The sequence below is a fragment of the Elephas maximus genome, chromosome 20 (genome assembly GCF_024166365.1).
Source record: "Elephas maximus indicus isolate mEleMax1 chromosome 20, mEleMax1 primary haplotype, whole genome shotgun sequence".
NCBI lineage: Eukaryota > Metazoa > Chordata > Mammalia > Proboscidea > Elephantidae > Elephas > Elephas maximus.
The window spans coordinates 75,481,852-75,504,429 of NC_064838.1; the positions used below are offsets into that span (position 1 = coordinate 75,481,852).

The 22,578-nt window shown below is 38.6% G+C and overlaps 1 pseudogene; it reads right to left on the reverse strand.

Annotated features, from left to right (window-relative positions):
* Positions 1-8,284: 8,284 nt before the first annotated feature.
* Positions 8,285-9,959, reverse strand: LOC126063669 (olfactory receptor 4C15-like; annotated as a pseudogene).
* Positions 9,960-22,578: the final 12,619 nt, after the last annotated feature.

A 22,578-nucleotide genomic window follows, 5' to 3' on the forward strand; every position in this document is an offset into this window, starting at 1 on the left:
TTAGCTCTTCAAATCTATGAACATGAAATGAGAGTTTAATCTTTCAGGACTTTCGCTTGCTGATGTGGCACACTCCAAATGAGAAGAAATACCTGCAAACAACATCTATTAATAATCAGAACATGGGCATCATGCTTGGTAAAGTAGAGGGTCAGTGAAGAACAGAAAGGCCCTCAACCAGATGGGTTGACACAGTGGCTGCAATAATAGGATCAAGCATAAGAATGATCAAGAGAATGGTGTAGGACCAGGCAGAGTTTTGTTCTGTTGTACATAGGATTGTTATGAGTGGTAACCAACTCAATGGCACCTAACAACAATAAATGCCTTTCAATATTTTGCCCATAGAAACCTTCAAAATTGCAGCTTGAAGCTTGAAATTTTTCTTCATTTCTTTCAGCTTGAGCAAAGCCAAGTGCATTCTTCCCTTCTGGTTTTCTAATTCCAGGTCTTTGAACATTTCATTATAACGCATTATTTGTCTTCTGCTTCCTTTTTTTTTTTTTTTCCTGTCTTTTTAAAAACCTTTTCCTTTCTTCATGTATGATGTCCTGGATGTTGTCCCACAACTCATCTGGTCTTCAGTCATTAGTATTTAATGTGTCAACCCTATTCTTGAGACGGTCTCCAAATTCAGGTGAGATCAGAAACCCTGGTGGAGTAGTAGTTAAGTGCTATGGCTGCTAACCAAAAGGTCGGCAGTTTGAATCTGCCAGGTGCTGCTTGGAAACTCTGCAGGGCAGTTCTACTCTGTCCTATAGGGTCACTATGAGTCAAAATCGACTCAACGGCAGTGGGTTTTTTTTTTTTTTTTTTAATATATTCCAGATTGCAGTTTAAGATGCGCTTGGAAATCATGCCTACTTCCCCAAATATTTCTTTACAAATCTGAGGTGAAATGGGTCCTTAACATGAATTAATTCATCCCTTATAAAGCAATAAAGACCTATAGAAAAGTGTCTACCTGTATGCTTAGCAAATAATAAGTATACATCAAGTGTTGGGTTGATTTTTTTTTTAATTTATTCTTTTAAAATGAAAACAGAAGCTGATAAAAATAATAATGCCTACTTCAGAGTGTTGTGCTGATGACAAAGTAAAATAATGCAAGGAAAGCAATTGTTCAGTGGCTTGTGTCCAGGATACAGTCCATGTTAGGTCTTGTTATCCCTATCTTACTACTAGCAGACTTAGGTTTTGAAACGTTAAATTCAAAAACATCAACAAAATGTGGATCTGGGATTTTCTTGTTCCAAAGCTCAGGTCCATGCCATCTGATCAATAAGGAAATAGGTGAGAATATTTCTTTTCTAAGGAGAACTTCAGATCAAGGATGGCCTTTCTACAGTTTCTACCCACCTCTTAAGGTTAAAAACTTCTGATTTTTTTGTTCATGCATAAATGAGACATGTCAGGGAAAGAAACTACAAATGATGTATAATCAGAAGGGAATGACCCCATATATGCATACACATACCCAATTTGACAACAACAGTATAGGTAAGGAATAGAAACAACATGTTGGGTATAAGCTGGTCTTAAGGCTTTTTTAATTATTAACCTATTATTTAGACAATGTGACCCAGTGTGATTCTGTGCAGCTCCTTGAGGTATATCAGTTTCAAAATTATATAACTTTATTATAAAATAATTTATACATAGCTTTCCTGATCATCTCACAGGATTGTGATGAGGGCCAGTTTTGAAACTGTGAAAATGTTGCTTATGATAAGGAACTGTTGCAAATTTTCGTTATTACTATCCCACTTAATAAGCCAGCTGCTTGACCCATTGAAAGCATTTCCATGAGTCAACCAGATAATTAATCCAACTTTTGACTTCATTTTCCATAAGTAGACACAGCATTGAAGGATGAGTGTGTCCTCACCTGCATCTATAACAGAAATTAATCACTCAAATTGTTTACATATAATGTTTGCTGAAGAGATGAATAAGAGAAAAGTAGGGCTTATTGTGAACATTATCAATAAATTGACTTTGTTGAACACAATTTAGAATTAACAAATAAAATTAACAGATATACAATGTATAAGTTAATACCTTCTGTTTGCTCACTTTAAAACAACCATTTTCTTATGTTCCCAGGGACCTAGGCAATCCTAACACTTCAAAACAACCATTTTCTTATGTTCCCGGGGGCCTAGGCAATCCTAATTGTGCCACATCTATTAACTTCATATTCAGCTACAAGCTGTCACCCAGAAAACAAGAATGTATAATATACTTAATAAGGTCCTTGGGCCTATCAACAACCATTTGTTAAAAATAAAAGAATGGAATTTCCAGCCAACACGGCACCATAGACAGAAGCACCACGCCGTCCCTCCACAGCAAAGATCTGAAAAAGCTAAGCAAAACAGAGACAAACATCAGTCCTGAAACCTGAAGTGTCAAATGAAAAGATAAAGAACTCAGCCAAGCACCAAATGAAATAAGAAATAGAGAGAATAGAACGAGGAGAGATGTGTGCGGAGGTCCCCTATCAGCTAACACAGCACAGATTCACCACCTTGGACTCCTGTCAGGGACCAACAGATAAGGAGCACAGGAAAGCAGCCTCATGGAGCCCCAGAAGGAGACAGAGCACCTGGTAACCAGCAATACACTCATTCCTGCCCCCATTCTCTCCCTGCTACTCTACCTCTGTGCTTCCTGGCTGGGAGCTGTGGCTCAGCCAGCCAGAAAGTGCAGCATCCATGCCACTTGGATTTGCTCCACCCAAATCAGAGATCGGTGGGCAAGGAGTACAGGAAAGCAGCTTCACAAATTTCCCAGCAGGAGACAGAACACCTGGTAACCAGTGATATAAGCTTTCCTAACTCCTACCCTTTTTCCACCCTCCTGGCCTTCTCTGCTTCCTGCCAGCTGTAGTCTCTTGGCCTGGAGGCAACTGCTTCAGCCCCAGGCCACTTGAGTGCCGTTTGTCTGTTGCTGGTGTTACTTTTTCCATTTCTTTTTGGTTTCTTCTCTGCCTCCCATCGCCTCCCCCTGTTTCCTCTCAAGCACCTGGCTCTGCGTGCCATCTTTGCTTCCTCTTGAAAGGCTTTGAAACAACACTTGACTGGGGAACCACTCCCCCAACCCACAACACCATGCTGGTGGAATCCCCAAGGCTTTTGTTGTCATTATTGTTATGCTTTGTTCTGTTTGTTTATTTGTCTTCTTTTTCTTTTTGCAGCTTGGGAGCCCCTCCTACCTAGGCTGCACTGCACAGCTTAGGAGCTAGTCCCCCAATCTGCACAGCTGCATAGGTGGGATTCCTGGGGGCATTTCTTTTTTCCTTTCTATCCTTCTTCATTTCTCAGTTCTCATCTCTATACACTTACCTTCTTTTCCTGTCTCCTGAATACCTGGTTCTGTGTAACATCTGCATCCCCTCTAGCCAGGCTATATTGTGCACCTGGGAGCCACTTTCTCAGTTTTTGCAGCCACGTCAGTGGGACCCTGGGGCTTTTCATTTCTTTCTTCCAAATTTTTATCTAGTTTTTTTTTTTCTTTTTGTTTTTGTCCCTTTCTCAGTTTCTCATTTCTCCACTCTAATGGCAAGCTCCCTTAGCCCTCTTTTTTTATTGCTTTGTTTGTTTTTGGCTCCTATTTCTCTCTCCCATCTCTCCTCTTCCCCAAACCCATATTAGCTCTACACTTGAAAACCTCCCCCCTTCTTCCTGCCTACCAGCGTTGCACACTGAACATCACACCCTTGAGCAGCACAGACAAGGCCTACCAGAACCTGCCCAGCACTGATTCGGACCCGCCCTGTGGGCCCTAGTATGCGACACAAACAACCCATCCCAGCCCCATCCCTTCAGCTGGACCTGCCTTGCTGCACCATAGCTGAGTGACTGGCCCTACCCATTGGACAAGGAAGTAAAAAGTATCATGACAACAGACAAGTAAACAACAAAGAATGCACAGCCCACCTGCTTAGACATAACCAAATAAAACAAAAATGCAGGATTAAACAAACAGATCTACAATCAACAAATGAAGAAAATACCTACTGAATGTCCCAAAGACAGCAGACAATTTCAAAACATATTTAAAAAAGGCATAAAAAAAAAGACCAGATTACTTTCCAGTAGAAGAAAAGACACCAGAACTACCTAATAAGGAATTTAAATCTCTAATGTTCAGAGCTGTCGAAGAGTTAAATCAAAAAGCAGACAAAAATGAGGAAAAAATAGACAAATTCATGGAAAAGACAGGCAAATTCATGGAAAATGCAGACAAAAAATGGAAGAATTTAGGAAAATAAAACAGGAAAAAAATGCCAAAATAAATTCACAACTAGAAGTCATACAGAAACAACAGTTAGAAATCCAAAAGATAAAAAACAAGATTTCAAAAATGGACAATGTCATAGAAGGGCTGAGGAACAGGTTTGAAATGATGGAAGACAGGATCAGCAAAATTGAAAACAAATGCTTGGCTACAACTCTGTTTGAGGAAACATAAAAAAAACAATGAAGAAACTGAAAATTGTGTGGGATACAATCAAAAACAAAAATTTGCAAGGGATCGGAATTCCAGAACAGGGGAAAAAACGGAAAACACAGAAAGGATCATTGAAGAATTGCTGACAGAAAACTTCCCTAAATATCATGAAAGATGAAAAGCTGACCATCCAACAAGCTCAACGAACCCCATCTAGGATAGACCCCAAAAGAAAATCACCAAGGCATATCATAATCACACTCACTAAAACCAAATAAAAGGAAAAATCCTGAGAGCAGCTTGAGAATAACAAAAGGTCACATACAAAGGAGAAACAGTAAGACTAAACTCTGATTATTCAGCAGAAACCATGCAGGCAAGGAGACAATGGGATGACATAAATAAAACCTTGAAAGAAAAAGAATTGTCAACCAAGAATACTATATCTTGCAAAACTCTCATTCAAACATAATGATGAAATTAGAACTTTCCCAGATAAGCAGAAATTAAGGAAATATGTAAAAATCAAAACAAACTTACAAGAATTATTAAAGGGAGTCCTTCTGTCTGAGAACAAACAACATCAGGCCACAACCTGAATGTGGGATACAAGATTGTACCAGCCAGATACCAAACTAGGACATGGACTATCAAGGACCATCCAAAACCAAAAGAATTACAACAGGGAACAAGAGAGGTTAATTTGTAAATGACATCAGAACAATTAAAGAGGGAATAAACGGTATAGGTTATGGGTATAGAACTTTCTACTGGAGAGGAAGACAAGCTGATACCAAGTAATAGTAGACTGGTTCAAACCTAGGGAAATAACAGTAAATTTCAAGGTAACAACAATGAAAGTTTTGAAGATCATTCAAAAATGGCTGCAGCAGTATATTGACAGGCAACTGATAGAAATTCAGGCCGGTTTCAGAAGAGGACATGGAACCAGGGCTATCACTGTTGATGTTGGATGGATCCTGGCTGAAAGCAGAGAATACCAGAAGGATGTTTACCTGTGTTTTATTGACTATGCAAAGGCATTTGAATGTGTGGATCATAACAAATTATGGATAAAATTGCAAAGAATGGGAATTCCAGAACTCTTAATTGTGCTCATGAGGAACCTTTATATAGATCAAGAAGCAGTTGTTCAGACAGAACAAGGGGATACTGATTGATTTAAAGTCAGGAAAGGTGTGCATCAAGGCTGTATTCTTTCACCATACCTATTTAATCTGTATGATGAGCAAATAATCCAAGAAGCTGGACTATATGAAGAAGAACAGGTCATCAGGATTAGAGGAAGACTCATTAACAACCTGTGTTATGCAGATGACATAACATTGCTTGCTGAAAGTGAAGAGGACTTGAAGCACTTACTAATGAAGATCAAAGACCACAGCCTTTAGTATGGATTACACCTCAACATAAAGAAAACAAAAATCCTCCCAACTGGACCAATGAGCAACATCATGATAAATGGAGAAAAGATTGAAGTTGTCAAGGATTTCATTTTACTTGGATCCACAATCAACAGCCATGGAAGCAGCATTGAAGAAATCAAAAGACGCATTGCATTGGGCAAAAATCTGCTGCAAAGGACCTCTTTTAAGTGTTGAAGAGCAAAGACGTCACCTTGAAGACTAAGGTGTGCCTGGCCCAAGTCATGGTATTTTCAATCTCTGCATATGCATGTGAAAGCTAGACAGTGAACAAGGAAAATCGAAGGAGAATTGATGCCTTTGAATTGTGATGTAGGCAAAGAATATTGAATATACCGTGGACTGCAAAAAGGACAAACAAATCTGTCTTAGAAGAAGTACAACCAGAATGCTCCTTAGAAGCACGGATGGCAAGACTGTATCTTACATACTTTGGACAAGTTGTCAGGACGTATCAGTCCCTGGAGAAGGACATCATGCTTGGCAGAGTACAGGGGTCAGTGGAAAAGAGGAAGACCTTCAATGAGGTGGATTGACACAGTGGCTGCAACAATGGGCTCAAGCATAACAACAATTGTAAGGATGGCTACGGACGAGGCAATATTTCATTCTGCTGTTCCTGGTGTCGCTACGAGTCAGAACCGACTCGACGGCACCTAACAAAAAAAACAAGGGTAGTGCTGTCTAAAATATCAATTTTTTAAAATTTATGCACATAAAGTGAGAGTTTAAGCCATTTAGAGAGTTGGGGAAGGAAATGTGCTCCACACAAAGGGAATGTACAGCCTATGAATGTACAGGCCCTATGGAAAAAGTGTACCTCATCAGCAAGTGGAACAGAAAGGGACTGCATGGACTGGAGAATCTCTGAGGGTCAGCCATGAGAGAGGAGTTTAGAGAGGCAGAAGGGTAACAAGATTACTGCTGCCTGATCTTTAGCAAATGCAAAGTTTTAACTTTTACCCTGAGAGACATGGAGTGCCATTGTGGTAGAGTCATGATATGATCTTACTTATTATGGGTTTAAAGGTACAGTGGTTAAGAGTACCCTGAGAGACATGGAGTGCCATTGTGGTAGAGTCATGATATGATCTTACTTATTATGGGTTTAAAGGTACAGTGGTTAAGAGTCTGGCTGCTAACCAGAAGGCCAGCAGTTCAAATCCACCAGCCACTCCTTGGAAACCCTACAAGCAGCTCTACTCTGTCCTTTAGGGACGTTATGAGCTGGAATCAACTCAACAGCAATGGTTTTGGTTTTGGTTCTAGTTGCTGTGCTGAGGATAGACTATTGGAGTAGAGTATAATAGGTAAAAGCACTGAGACTATGTGAGAGACAATCCTAATCATCCAGGTGAAAGATGGTGGTGGCTAGGAATTAGGTGATAGCTCCAAAAATGACAAGATGCTCTTGAATTTGGAATATATGTTAAAGTTAAAGCCAACAGGATTTTTGAATAGAGTAGATGTAGGGAATGAGAAAAAAAATAAACCAAATGTGCCATCAGTCGGGATGGAGGATGATGTGAGTGGAGTCAATTTGGGGATGAGAGCAGAACCAGGCTTGCAGCTTTGGATTTGTTTAGTATATCTATTTGTCATTTAGATGACAATACCATGGAAGGAATTGGATTTCCAGGTCTCAATCTCAAGGAAGCAGTCTGAGTGGAGATATTTGGGAATTTTTGTCCTGTAAAAAAAAATATATATATATATATATATATATACATACATATATATATATATATATATAGGAAGGAAAGAGAGGGATAGATCAGTTAGGTTAAATTCTGGTAATGGATTTAATAAAATGAGAAATGAATAACTAATTTAAATTGAATGATTCAGAGGCCTGTGGTGATCTTGAGAAGAGGATTTTTAGAAAGTATTAAGTATTGAAGTGTAATTGAAGGGGATTAAAGAGAATAGAAGGAGAGAAAGAGAAGACACATTATAGCGATCTTTTGAGTTCTGCTGCTAAAAAAGGGAGAATGGAATGGGATATTAGATGTTGAAAGAAGTAGAGTCAAGGAAAGATTTTTTTGTTTTTCTTTTTTTTTTAACAATGAGAGAGGTAACAGATTCCTCTCTTTAGTGATTTCTTTTGGTTATCATAGTCTAAGCAAGCAGAAAATTCAACTCTCTTTTTTATGTGTAAGAATACTGAGCTGCCAGTTCTGAGATGGTGAGTGATGTGAGGGTGGAAATAGCATATCCTGATCTAACCTCCATGTTAGTATTTTCTTGTTTCATTAAATACCTTTCTGTTTTGAAAGGTCCATTCCCTGTAAAGTTCTTGTTTAACTTCAATATATTTCTTCTTGAAGTTTTTTTTTTTTTAAGTTTAATGTTTTATTCCACCACCAACCTGGTCCACAAATTCCTTATGACTTTTTCACTTTCTTATTCCTGAAAGTGTAAATCATAGGATTGGGTAGGGCAGTTGCTGTTGTCCTTAGGTGCTGTTAGGTCTTTTCCAACTCTTAATAACCCTACATACAAATGAATGAAACACTACATGGTCCTGCACCATCCTCACAATAGTCACTGTGTTTGAGCCCACTGTTGCAGCAACTGTGTCATTTGATCTTGTCATCAAGGGTCTTCATCTTTTTTGATGACCCACTACCTTGTCAAGCATAAAGTCCTTCTACAGAGACTGGCTGTTCCTGATAACATGTCCACGGAATGAAAATACACAAGACGAAGTCTCGCCATCCTCGTTTTGAAGGAGAACTCTGACTTACTTCTTCCAAGAGAGACTCCTTCATTCTTTCTGGAAGTCCATCGTATATCCAGTATTCCTTGCCAACACCAGAATTCAAATGCTTCAATTCTTCCTCAATCTTCCTTATTCATTATCCAGCTTTCACCTGCATATGAGGCAACTGAAAACACCATGGTTTGGGTTAGGCACACCATAGTCCTCGAAGTGACATCATTGCTTTATAACACTTTAAAGATGTCTTTTGCAGCAGATTTGCCCGATGAAATATGTCTTTTGCTTTCTTGACTTTTGCTTCCATGGTCACTGATTTCGTATCCAAGGAAAATGAAATCCTGGACAACTTCAACATTTTCTCCGTTTATCACAATTTTTCTTATCTGTCCAGTTGTGAGAGTTTCTGTATTCTTTCTGTTGAAGTGCAATCCTTAGGGAAGGCTGTAGCTTTTGATCTTCATCAGTAAGAGCTTCAAGCCCTCTTCACTTTCAGCATGTGAAGTTGTGTCATCTGTATATCACAGGTTGTTAATGAATCTTCCTCCAATGCTGATGCTGCATTCTTTTTCTTATACTCCAACTTCTTGAATTATATGCCCAGGCTACAGGTTAAAAGAGTACGGTCAAAGCATGCAAGTCTGATGTACATCTTTCCTGACTTTAAACCACCACAGTATTCCCTTGTTATGTTTGAAGAACTGCCTCTTGGTCTATGTACAGGTTATGCATGATCAAAATTCAGTACTCTGAAGTTTCCATTCTTCATGGGGGAGTTAGGATGGTGTAAAAAATGGCCACTATCTTGTTGAATGAGAAAGCCGATGGAGGTCATGTGTACATAAGTATGTATAGGACAAGGAACAAAACCATGATGGTATTGTGAGATCCACAGGTGAAGAAAAATTTCCTCTGACCTTCAGAGCTATGAGCTCACAGCAAAAGCAAGATAACACAATAGGAGATAAGCAACAAGGAGAAGTTTATGATTCAGATAAACCCATTATTGGCAACCACCAAAAGGGAAAAAAAACATGAGTTTCAGAGCAGACAAGCTCAAATAATGCATATAAATCACATATGAAGTGATCAGTGACATTGGGGCCACAGAAGGGCAGCTTGAAAATAAAGAGAATTTGTATAACAGAATGCAAGAAGCCCCCTGTCCAGGCTATTCCCATCAGAATGCCACAGAGCCTCCAGCTCATGATAGAAGGGTAGTGCAATGGTTTGCAAATGACCACATAGTGGTCGTAGGTCATAGTGATGAGGATAATCAACTTCACTCCCCATCTACCACAGAGACTGAAAGATAATGGCATGAACAGATATACACACATTGCTTCTTTATTCACAATAGCAAATAAACGGAAATAACAGAAGTGACCATCAATAGATAATGGAAGAACAAATTGTGATACATAAATACAATGGAATACTACGCAGCAATAAAGAACAATGATGAGTCTGCAAAACATATTATAACATGGATGGGCCTGCAAGACATAATGCTAAGTGAAATGAGTCAAACACATAAGGACAAATATTGGAGGATCCCTCATTTTTAAGATAAGACTAGACACATAAAGAAAAACAATGTTCATTATTGATTACCAGGGAGAGGATGGGGGAGGGAGCATGCTTTATAATGTAGAAATTTGTCGTTTATTTTTGGTGATGGGAAAAGTGGCACCAAATGTGCATGTAGTGAGCACAGCACAACCAAAGTAAAAATGAGTGTTTGAGCACATATGGATGTGTATAAGCATATTGTTATGTGGGCTGGTACAGGTATGCACATAAGTGAGAACAAAGGAAAGAGTAGAACTGTCCCATACAGGTTCCAGTGAGCACCTTGTGGATTTGAACTGCCAACCTTTTGGTTAGCAGTCATTGTTCTTAACTATTACACCACCAGGGTTTCCCAGGTATCTATAAAAAAAAAAAATTTGTAAATACAAATATGTGGGTGCAGGCACATATATTCATTAAAGACACAAATACTGATACTCTTCAGTGTTGTAGAGAAACAATTTTCACGAACACCCTCTGCAACAAAGAGATTTTTGTTGTGATGTATCAGAAAACAAAGATAGGAAACTGACTGCAAGCACTCAGGGTACAAACAGATCAAAATCCTAAGAAGTACAATCTATAAGTGCTTTTTATACAATTTTGACAGGTGCTGATTTATTATGATTAAATGACTTATAGACTATGATTGGTTAAAGTAAAGACAAATAATTAAAACCATGGTTGGGTGACTTTGTTTTTCTTTTCTAACAATTTGTTTTCTTGGCTCAGAGGTTCCGAGACTGTCATGTGATTTTTTGTTTTGTTTTGAATTTGTTATGTGGGCTTCCTATGATATTGGGTAGATCTTCACCTCGCTTCCTAGGATAAACTGTTTAGTTTTTGTACCCATGTCCACTGACCATTGATCCAGTTAGAGAACTCTGTCCCACTTTTTTGATGTAGTTTACCCCTATTGTTCTAAGCTTTTCAGATTCTGAGAAAGAAGCTGGCCTTTTGTGGTTATCAATCAGTCCCACCTTTTCATCACTGATTACTGTAAGTACATCAATGATCACAAGATGATGCTTGGACTTTGCTGGGCTCCTGGATGGCCACCATGGCAGGTGCTTTAAACTCACAGTCTTGTTTTCATCAGATACCATCTAGTTCTTCACCATGGTCATTAAGTGAGGATTACATCTCTGATGATCATATAGTAAATGTGGGCAGAATCAATATACATTACTGGTATAGGAATTGGACATGCTCTAGGGTGCTGACATTTATTAATTTCAGTGACCACACATTTGAACAAATTTTAGATCAAGCCAATTAATATTATTATTAAATGTCTTGCAGCAGTGAGTGAGCCCAAGACCCTATCCTTTGGGGTAGCTATTCAAATAAATCTGAGGTTTCACCAAACCTATTAAATCTGTATACTGAGCAAATAATCCAAGAAGCTAGGCTATATGAAGAAGAATGGGGCATCAGGATTGGAGGAAAACTCATTAACAACCTGTGTTATGCAGACGACACAACCTTGCTTGCTGAAAGTGAAGAGGACTTGAAGCACTTACTGATGAAGATCAAAGACCACAGCCTTCAGTATAGATTACACCTCAACATAAAGAAAGAAAATTCCTCACAACTGGATCAATAAGCAACATCGTGATAAATGGGAAAAAGATTGAAGTTGTCAAGGATTTTACTTTACCTGGATCCACAATTAAAACCCATGGAAACAGCAGTCAAGAAATTAAAAGACACATTGCATTGGACAAATCTGCTGCAAAAGATCTCTTTAAAGTGTTGAAAAGCAAAGATGTTACCTTGAAGACTAAGGTGTGCCTGACCGAAGCCATGTTATTTTCAGTCACCTCATATGCATGGGAAAGCTGGACAATGAATAAAGTAGATAGAAGAACAATTGACACATTTGAATTGTGGTATTGGCAAAGAATACTGAATATGCCATGGACTGCCAAAGGAACAAACAAATCTGTCTTGGAAGAAGTACAACCTGAATGTTCCTTAGAAGGAAGGATGGCAAGACTACATCTCACATACTGTGGACATGTTATCGGGAGGGATTTGTCCCTGAAGAAGGATATCATGCTTGGTAAAGTAGGGGGTCAGCAAAAAAGAGGAAGACCCTCAATGAGATGAATTGACACAGTGGCTGCAACAAGAGATAAAAGGAAAGGGAAGCAAGCAGAGAGTTGGAGACCTCATACCACCAAGAAAGCAGTACCAGGAGCAGAGCATGTCCTTTGGACCCAGGGGTCCCTGCATCTGAGAAACTCCTTGACCAGGGGAAGATTGAAGACAAGGACCTTCCTCCAGAGCCAACAGAGAGAGAAAGCCTTTCCCTGGAGCCGATGCCCTGAATTTGGACTTGTAACCTACTAGACTGTGAGAAACTAAATTTCTCTTTGTTAAAGCCATACACTTGTGGTATTTCTGTTAAAGCAGCAGTAGATGACTAATACAGCATCTAACAACAAAGACAACAAAGCAGGAAAAGAGTGCAGTCAAACAGCCTGCTGTCTAATTTTAATGATATCTTGTTCTACCATTCCAGAGGTATTTATCCATGAGCAACAGGATATGTTGGCTATCACACATACCCCTTCTTGTTGTGCCAATAAGAAGTCTAACACAATCTAATTGTCCAGGACTACATTTGTCAGAGAGGTTAATGATTTTTCTGAGCTGACATTTCATCAGCAACATTGTCAACTATTTTTGCCATTGTGGCAGACAGGTTTTGTAAAAATTTTTCTAATTCCACTATGCTGTATGAAGGAATTAATGCTCTTAAAAATGGTCAACCCCACCTTGGTTGTTCTGCTCTGAGATTTTCATATACTTCTCTTTTGGCTATTGAAAATATTTTGATATCACTCATCCAATGCTGGCTAGCATTTTTGGAATAAATGTCAAAGGAGACACCCATTGATCCTAAGGTACTTTGCCCTTGCATTCTCCACCCATCTACCCACATGCATAAAGGCCATGCCTAGGAAAGGGACTGCTTAAACTACTATAATTAGATCTCTCATGTATGAGCACAAAACCATAAGGGGCACAATGACAGTGTTGGTACCAGACTCAGGAACAGAAAAATTTACATGCATTATTCATGTCTCAATAAGATTGTTATTACATATTTTAAGTCTTCCAAACTTAAGTTCTAAGTACAATTCCAGGAATAGGGATTATCATAAATAGGATTATTGTATTTGTCATGTTTAAGATACACTTCATTCAAGGTTGTTAAGCAACCCTGAAAACAATAATCATAATACCTGGGTGATTCAGGACAGTATTCAATCAGATACAGTCCTAATTCTCCTCCTTACACAGGGAACTTGGGGGTTAACTGCCTTTGCTCCTTTATAATCTGTAACTTGGCATCATATAACTGTGATTGAAGCAAGGAATATTTGGATGAAATGGCATGTTAGGGGATGCTGCAATTTAACCTTTATTGTTCATTTTAGGGCAGAGCAAAAATTTGTTGTTGGTGAAGGGATAACATGATAGTTTAATATTGGGAAAACTAAAGGGTTTGAATTGTCTTGTACAGATTTAAGATTATGATGACATTAAAATCAGTTAAATTCCCTGCACCAGCAACTGAATGAGCCAATTTTGCAAATGTGTTTTCTTCCCAGGCGAAAGTTAAGATACATACGGAGAAGATTAGAAATATCTTAATTAAATCCATAATAATATAGATGAATAACAGGCAATGGACAAAATACAGCAACTAACAAAATTATTGCTCTGATTAAACAGACTAAACCACAGACTTCAACCTAATATATTTAACACTCCCATTTTCAATATACAATTATTACTGCAGAAAATAAGGTAAGTTCGTGTAAGTCCTGCTAATTCAGGTAAGTAGATTTTATGATCCTGTACTTTCTGGTATAGGTTGGAGGAAAGGTTCAGCCTTCGGTGGTGGATGATTAGTGGTGGTGTGCAGGCAGCATTTAAACTTCAGTTTTACTCCTCCTGCTGGTTCATTAAACCATTTAGAAACTTTGGTTTTCTTTAGCTGGGATAGGTGTATTCATGGCTTTCCTTCCTATAATTTAGCAGCATGATCATTAGTTAATAGAATTAAGTATGTCCTTTCCCTCAAGATTCAATGCAGTCCTTAATTTGGTGACATTTCCAATACACCTAAATCTCCTGGTTCAGGTTTATAATTTGAAGAATTGGAAACAGGTGTGCATATTTGACATGCATGCTGCAATTTGTAAGCATGATCTTTAGTATTGAACTAATCCTTGACAATATTTTAACAGATTAGTAGAAAGGAGATTTGACTCAATATTGTTAACCCCATAAGATAAAGCCATAGGGCGGCCAGTTATAATTTCAAAAGGCGTTAGCTTGTGAGAATCAAAGAGAGTTGACCTTAAATTCATTAACACCTAGGGAAGAGCTTGAGGCCAAGCCAATCCCAATGGGTAAGTTAATTTAGTTAACTGTTTCTTTATAATGCCATTGGTTCTTTCTACCAGTCCTGAGAGTTGGGAATGATATGGATAGTGCAAGTGCTGTAGGATGGGAAAAATTTTGCATATAGCAGTTACTATTTGCCCAGTAAAATGAGTTCCTTAATCACTATAGAGAATTCCTGGAGTACCCCAAATAGGACTTATATTTTCCTAAAGTGTCTTAGCCATGAAGCTGGCAGTGGCATTCCTACATGGAAAAACATCTACGCATTGAGAATATTTACAAATTATGACTAATATATATTTGTATCCTCATGAGGGAGTTAACTGAATAAAATCCATTTGCTATTTGAACATAGGTCCAGTAGGAAAAGGAACCTTCCAACAGGGTGTCTGAGCACTTTCATTGGATTAAATTCAGCACAGGTTGGGCATTATCTGGCTATCCTATCTGCAACCTTTCAAAAGTGACCCCAATAATGTTTCTTCATTCTTTGTACTGTCTTTTCTCATCCTAAATGTTCTCTTAAATGAAAACTAGTACCTACTGGATATGTAAATCCTTAGGAAGTACGTATTGATTATTTGGTCCCATCCACAACCCTGTTTGCTGGTTTATCTTAACATCCTTCAGCTTTCCATGGATCTTTTTTGGGGGGGAAGGGGCAGTTTTTTAATGCAATGACAGGCTATGCCACTTTTCTTCCCCCTCTTTTCCTGAATCCTCAATCTGAGGTTCCTGTAAGGGAGTATTTGGTCCATTATAACAAATCTGGCATTGGTGTTATCCAGAAAAAACATACAGGGGGTAAGGGGTGATACCTTTTATTTTCAGTTCCTCCAGCCATTGGCATGCATCTAAATTCTGACATTGGTCCACTTCTTACCTCATACAGATAATGAGCTGCTGCCTTAAAATTTCCCCAGAAACTGTGATCTAAAAAGGCAAGAAAATCTTCCTCCCATATAGATTTGATTTCAAACAGACAAGTTAATAATAATGTAAAGTGGAGGCCTTGAAGTATCACTGGTCTGATGCCAGGCCTCATCCATAACTGGGTGGTGGCATCTAGATAACACTCTCTTGAGACCCAACTAAGTACTTCTTCTGGAGCTAACTTCTGGCATTGTTTTACTATTTGAAAATATGGGAACTCTATGAATGATGACTGAGAGTTAACAGGTTGAGGAGAAAGACCTCTAATTCTTCATTCTTGAACTTTTAGAAAGCCTGTGCTAATTGCCTAAAATTGGGTTGAGCTCTTATTTTGCTCAGTTTGAGACTAAATATTCCTAAATGGAGGTCTGAGCAGCCAGTTTAGCAGCTTTGTCAGCCAATCTATTCCCCTTTTCTTCCTCTGTTTGGTAGTTCTCTTTGGACTGATGAGCTTGTATTTTTATTATTGCAGTTTCAGAAGGTAGTAAAAGATCTTCAAGAAAATCAGCCACTAAAGTACCATTCTTTGTGGGGTGTCCTGAGAAAGTTAAAAATCCCCTCTGTTTCTATAACATTCTGAAATCATAAATTGTTGTATAGCTGTAATATGATCCAGTGTATATACTGACTGACCGGTCTTGTTTCAACCCACACGCTCTTGTTAACGCTATAAGCTCGACTCGTTGTACTGAGGTTACCTCAGACAAGGGTCCACTTTCAAATGCCTCTACTGCAACAGTGACAGCATATCCTCCTTGAAACCTAGAACTAGAAGTTTTGGGTTTTAGGTAGAAGCCATCTTCAAATAGCACAAGTGAAGGGTTGGAAAGCGAGTTTCTTGCAGATCTATTCCAGGAGATAAAAGTTGATCCGTTAAATCAAAACAGTTGTGATCAATGTCATTATCATTGGGATCAGGTGTGAAGGTAGCTGGATTTAAGGCCACTACTGCGTGTAATCTAAGGTTGGGGGGCAGCTAGAAGAGCTTCGTATGAAGTTAGTCGGCTAGCAGAAAAGTGTTGGGTTTATAGTATAATTTCAGATAGCAGAAACAGCATGTAAAACACATATCAAGATTAGTTCCCAATACTATATCAGTGGTTGTCTCTACTAATTTGGCAGGGTCTGCAACCACTCAAAGACATGAGGATAAGCTCTGGCTATTGTATCGAATTGTACACTTTAGCACAGGTTTCTGTCTGTCTTCATGCTTCTGAGTTAAGACAACAAAGTCATTCACTTTTCTTTCAAAAACAGAAAGAGAGAAATCTAAAGAATAGTTAGGGAATCCAAGAGCTGGAGCGTGAGTTAGAGATTCTTTTAATTTAGTTATGGCTTGCACAGCTTCCATAGATGGCTTGAAAGGTTCAGGGATATTACCCTTAAGGCATACAAAAAGAGGTGGTGCTAAAAAAAAGATATTTGATATCCAGACTCTATAATATCCACACAATCATAAAAATACCCCTGTTTATTTGTTGTAGGTATAGAGTAGGAAAAGATTTTTTCTTTTCATTTGGGGTTGGTTGAGATTTTTTCTGATGAGATTAAATGACCAAGGTATTTTACTAGTGGAAGGGCAAGCTGTAATTTTTTCCCTGGATACCTTATGCCCTCTATCAGCCAGATGATGTAAAAACAGATATATTACTTGCTTGGTATTTTAAAAGACTGAGAGATCATCAACATACTGGAGTAACACAGATTTATGTCAAGCTATAAAGACAACAAGTCAGCATGTAAAATCTGGGAAAAGTAGATGGGGCTCTCAGTGAACCCCTGGGGCATGACAGTCCAAGAATATTGCTGATATCCCATGTAAACACACACACAAAAAAAAGGCTGTCTGGATGAACCAGAATACTGAAAAAGCACTACAGAGGTCAATGACTGTAAACCATGCAGCATATGGCAGAATTTGGGCTAATAGTAAATGTGGGTTTTGAACAGCAGGGGTTCGAGGGATAAAAAATGTGGTTAATAGCTCTAAAAAAACTAAGACTTGTACAAATCGCCAATCACAGTTATTATGTTTTCTAAAAGGAAATACTGGGGTATTACAAGGGCTAATACATGGAACAATTAATTCCTTCTCTAAAAAGTCTTGGGTGATCGGTTTCAGTTCTTCCTTTGCTTCTGGTTTTAAAAAGTATTGAGATACCGTAGGTAAGCATTTATTAGGGTCTATTTAGTAGGCTCAGTTGATAGAATGCAGCAGATACCAGTCGATGAGGAAGCCCATAATTCTGATGGTATTTCATGAGGAATTTGAGTCTCTCTTTCTAAGGGCAAGACGCCGTCATCCTCTAATACCAAAAGACCTTGCAATAAACAAAGGGTTTATTCTATCTCAGGCATCTGGGCCCTACCTTCATTTTCAGCATCAGGGAAATTGAGTAATATATCCCTGCTTGTGTAAACAGAATGTGGCATTTCCATTTGGAAAGAAAGTCATGACCCAACAAATTCACAGGAATACTATCAGTAAAAATGGGTGGAAGTGTTCTACTTTGTTGTTGCTGTTAGGTGCCGTTGAGTCAACTCCTACTCTATAGTGACCCTATGTACAACAGAACAAAACACTGCCCGGTCCTGCACCATCCCCACAATCGTTGTTATGCTTGAGCCCATTGTTGTAGCCACCATGTCAGTCCATCTTGTTGAGGTTCTTCATCTTTTTCGCTGACACTCTACTCTACCAAACACAATGTTCTTCTCCAGGGACTGGTCCCTTCTGATAACATGTCCAAAGTATGTGAGATGAAGTCTCATCATCCTTGCTTTCTAGGGTGCATTCTGGTTGTGCTGCTTCCAAGACAGATTTTTTCACACTTCCGGCATTCCACGGTATATTCAATATTCTTCACCAACACCACAATTCAAAGGTGTCAATTCTTCTTCAGTCTTCCTTCTTCATTGTCCAGCTTTCACATGCATATGATGCAATTGAAAATACAATGGCTTGGGTCAGGCACACCTTAGTCTTCAAGGTGATATCTTTGCTTTTCAACAGTTTAAAGAGGTCCTTTGCAGCAGATTTGCCTAGTACTATGTGTGTTTTGATTTCTTGAGTACTGCTTCCATGGCTGTTGATTGTGGATCCAAGTAAAATCCTTGACAGCTTGAATCTTTCCTCTGCTTATCATGATGTTGTTTATTGATCCAGTTGTGAGGATTTTTGTTTTCTTTATGTTGAGGTGTAATCCATACTGAAGGCTGTGTCTTTGATCTTCATCAGTAAGTGCTTCAAGTCCTCTTCATTTTCAGCAAGGAAGGCTGTGTCATCTGCATAACGCAGATTGTTAATGAGTCTTCCTCCAATCCTGATGACCCGTTTTTCTTCATATAGTCCAGCTTCTTGGATTATATGTTCACCATACAGATAGAATATATATGGTGAAAGGGTACAACACTCACACACACCTTTCCTGACTTTGAACCACTCAGTTTCTCCTTGTTCTGTCTGAACAACTGCCTCTTGAAGTATGTACAGGTTACTTATAAGCACAATTAAGTGTTCTGGAACTCCCATTCTTCTCAATGTTATCCATAATTTGGTATGATCCACACAGTCAAATGTTTTTGCATACTCAATAAAACACAGGTAAACATCCTTCTGGTATTCTCTGCTTTCAGCCAGGATCCATCTGACATCAGCAATGATATCCCTGGTTCCAAGTCTTCTTCTGAATCTGCCTTGAATTTTTGGCAGTTCCCTGTCAATATACTGTTACTTCAAATCACGGATTCAAGCTGCCTGTGGCAAAGCCAATAGTGAGATAGGAGGAGGGAAGCAGCAAGAGGGCTTTATTGAACACTGGTGTCCAAGAAACAGAGGGGGTTAAATTTCTCCCAAATTCTGTCTAACTCTAAAGAACTAATGGGAGGGTCTTAGGGGGAAGGTCAGTGTTACCTAATGTTTTTAAGCACATAGCCCACAGATGGTCGTATACATCACAAAACAACTACAAGAAACTCTTTATTAAACTGAAGAAATGCATGTCAGACATCTGGACTCTAATCTGTATGTTTGTAACAGGCTGAAAAAAACATACACAAGAATCTCTCAGTGGAATTGCTCTGCCAATTCCACTCTGACTAAGATAAGGAACAAGAAAGAAAGTTGTAGATTAAAAGTGCCAGGCAGCCTTCCTAGCTGCCATCTTGCAGGCTGAAGTTAATTTCTCAAGAGAACAAAGAAGAGAAGAGAGACCAAGTCCACAGGAGAGGAAAGAGCTCTGCACCCCTTTGGAAAAGACTAGTGCAGCTGGTGCAATAAAAAATGCATAGAGATTACTTCGAGCATCATTATGGGATTATGTCCCATAATGTCAAGCTCTCAATCACCCATTTTGAATAGGAGAAAACACGTTGTAAGGTATTAGTGTCACAGGACATTTTCAATTTTGAGATGCCAGTAGGTTTAATTGGGGGGAGTTTCAGAACTAAAATTAAGCACTCAATAATCAAAATAAACTTCCTCAAATTACTTCTACTCTCATAATAACATTTGACTTCTGTTGAAGTTTACCATTTGAAAAACAAAGCTCAGTCATGTTTGTTAAGAGTCCAACAGGGTGCTCAGCCACATCTTGAACAGAATCTGCACCATTTTTCAAAGACTAGAGATTAATTACAGCTTATACAGCTATGCTAAAACAAACTAGAAAATATATTCCCTCTACTTTAATATTAAAACACTGAAGAAAATGTATTTTCTCTACTTCAATACTGCTGCAGCTGCTTTTGAAAGATCGTCAGCAAAATTTTGCTTGCATGTGATATTAATGGTATCGTTAGATAATTTACGCATTCAGTTGGATCACCTTTTTTGGGAATAGGCTTAAATATGGATCTTTTCCAGTCGGTTAGCTAGGAACCTGTCTTCCATATCTCTTGGCATAGATGAGTGAGCACTTCCAGTGCTGCATCCCTTTGTTGAAACATCTCAACAGATACTCTGTGAATTCTCGGAGCCTTGTTTTTTGCCATTGCCTTCAGTTCAGCTTGGACTTCTTCCTTCAGTACCATCAGTTCCTGATCATATGCTACCTCTTGAAATGGTTGAATGTCAACTAATTCTTTTTGGTATAATGACTCTGTATTCCATCTTCTTTTGTTTTTTGTTGGCCCTGAAGAAATCGGTACGAGTAAAGAATGGCCCAATTTTTTTCCTCATTGGAAATCTCTCTGACACAAGAAGTCTGAGTGCTGCAGGGAAGAGGCCTTTGCAAACTTGTAGGGTTAATTGCTAACAGTGTTACACCCATGTTCGTAAGGGAGGTGCGGTGCTCCTCATTTACTTGGAGCATTGTTTCTCCACATTTGGAGAAGGGAACTGCTGTCAAAGCCTCTGAAGCTCCCCAGAGCATTGTCACATTGATTTTTTTAAAGATGGTGCAGAAGGAGTCACCTTTTGTTTATTCTTAAGCTTAAAACATTCCATTTTAAAGTGACCAGGTTTCTTACAATAGTTACATATCATGGGAGCAGCATTATTGGTGAGAGAATTCCCTTACTTTGGCTTTGCTCCCATAGGCTTCTGTAATTGCTGCAATTGGACAGCCATTAACTACTCTTTATTTTCTTTGTTTTGTTTTGTTTTATTTTTCACTCAGACTTTTTCTTTTCCCTTTCCATAGTTTGGTTTAATTTATAGGCTAAAGTGCATAATTCAGAAGTATCAATTTAACTGATGTGTTTTTTTCTTATCATTTGGGCTAATTCAGGTCTTAATTCACCTACAAATATTGAATTAAAGGCAACTTTACCCCTTTCATGAGTAATTTTAAACCAGAATGTTCTATAATCATTTTAGTTAACCTGTTGGAGTCCTGGTGGCACAGGCATACTACAGCCACTAACCAAAAGGTTGACAGTTTGAATCCACCAGCTGCTCCTTGGAAACCCTATGGGACAGTTCTACTGTGTCCTACAGGGTAGCTATGGGTTGGAATCAACTCGACAGCAATTTTTTTTTTTTTAATCTCATAGATAGATTCTTTTTTTTTTTTTCTTGATTGCAAGCATGTAATTTTGTCCAATTGATTTTGGGGGGGAAACTTTGAAGAAACAGCGTATAAGCTCTCCCGTTAATTTCTTGGTTTCTGTTCTGACAGTTATACCTGAGGCACATCTAGGAACACTTAAACTCTTTGCAGGATCTACCACCAATGGGCATGACAGGGACCTAACAATATGTTTATTAAATTATATATATCAGCAGCACTGGGCTCATATATTTCAGCTAATATCCTAAATTCACGACTAAATTTGTGAAGATTTTCTCTTGGAGCAGAGGACTATTTTATGATGGGCCTAAGTTCAGCCTCAGACCATGGGTAGAAGAAGACGTCAGGGTTCCTACCTTTGGCCTATTGCTTAAGTATCAAGGGCATGGTGGGTCCAATATCTCCTGTTCTTTTAAATGGCATTTCAGGTAAAGTAAAATTCTCTAAGTCTGCACAGAGATAGGAAGGCAATGATTTGACTGAGTCCAATGTTGTACTGCCTTCCAACTTTTTTTTTTTTTTTGCAATATTTGGATTTGTTTGGCTTACTTTGATACTGTCGTGATGTTTACGTCTCGAACTCTCAAAATACCATCTATATAAAAAAAAAAAAATTCCCACTGTGGTTGATTTACCCAAGACTTTCTAGTTTACATCTCAAATACAATATTTTAGCCGAATCAAAACTTCCTTCTACGGCCCACTGTTCAGCCTCACAGTCCTTAGTGAGATTGTGCCATTTTTTCTAAATACCGACCAGCAGTGGCACCAAAGTTTTAAATTATACAGGCATCAGAGTTCCAGGATGAGGGGCTTTTGTCACTCTTGTTATTATTATTTCCCATTTTCTTTTGTTAGCTAACACAGAAAAGAACAGGAGACAAAACAGAGAAATAAAAAAAAAAAAAGCATAAAATCAAGAACAGCAGTTTTACCAAAAGACCTCCACATGGAGCTCTCAAACAAAACTCTCATAATGAAGCTTCAAACAAAAAGTTGCCAAACCAGTGTTTATAAC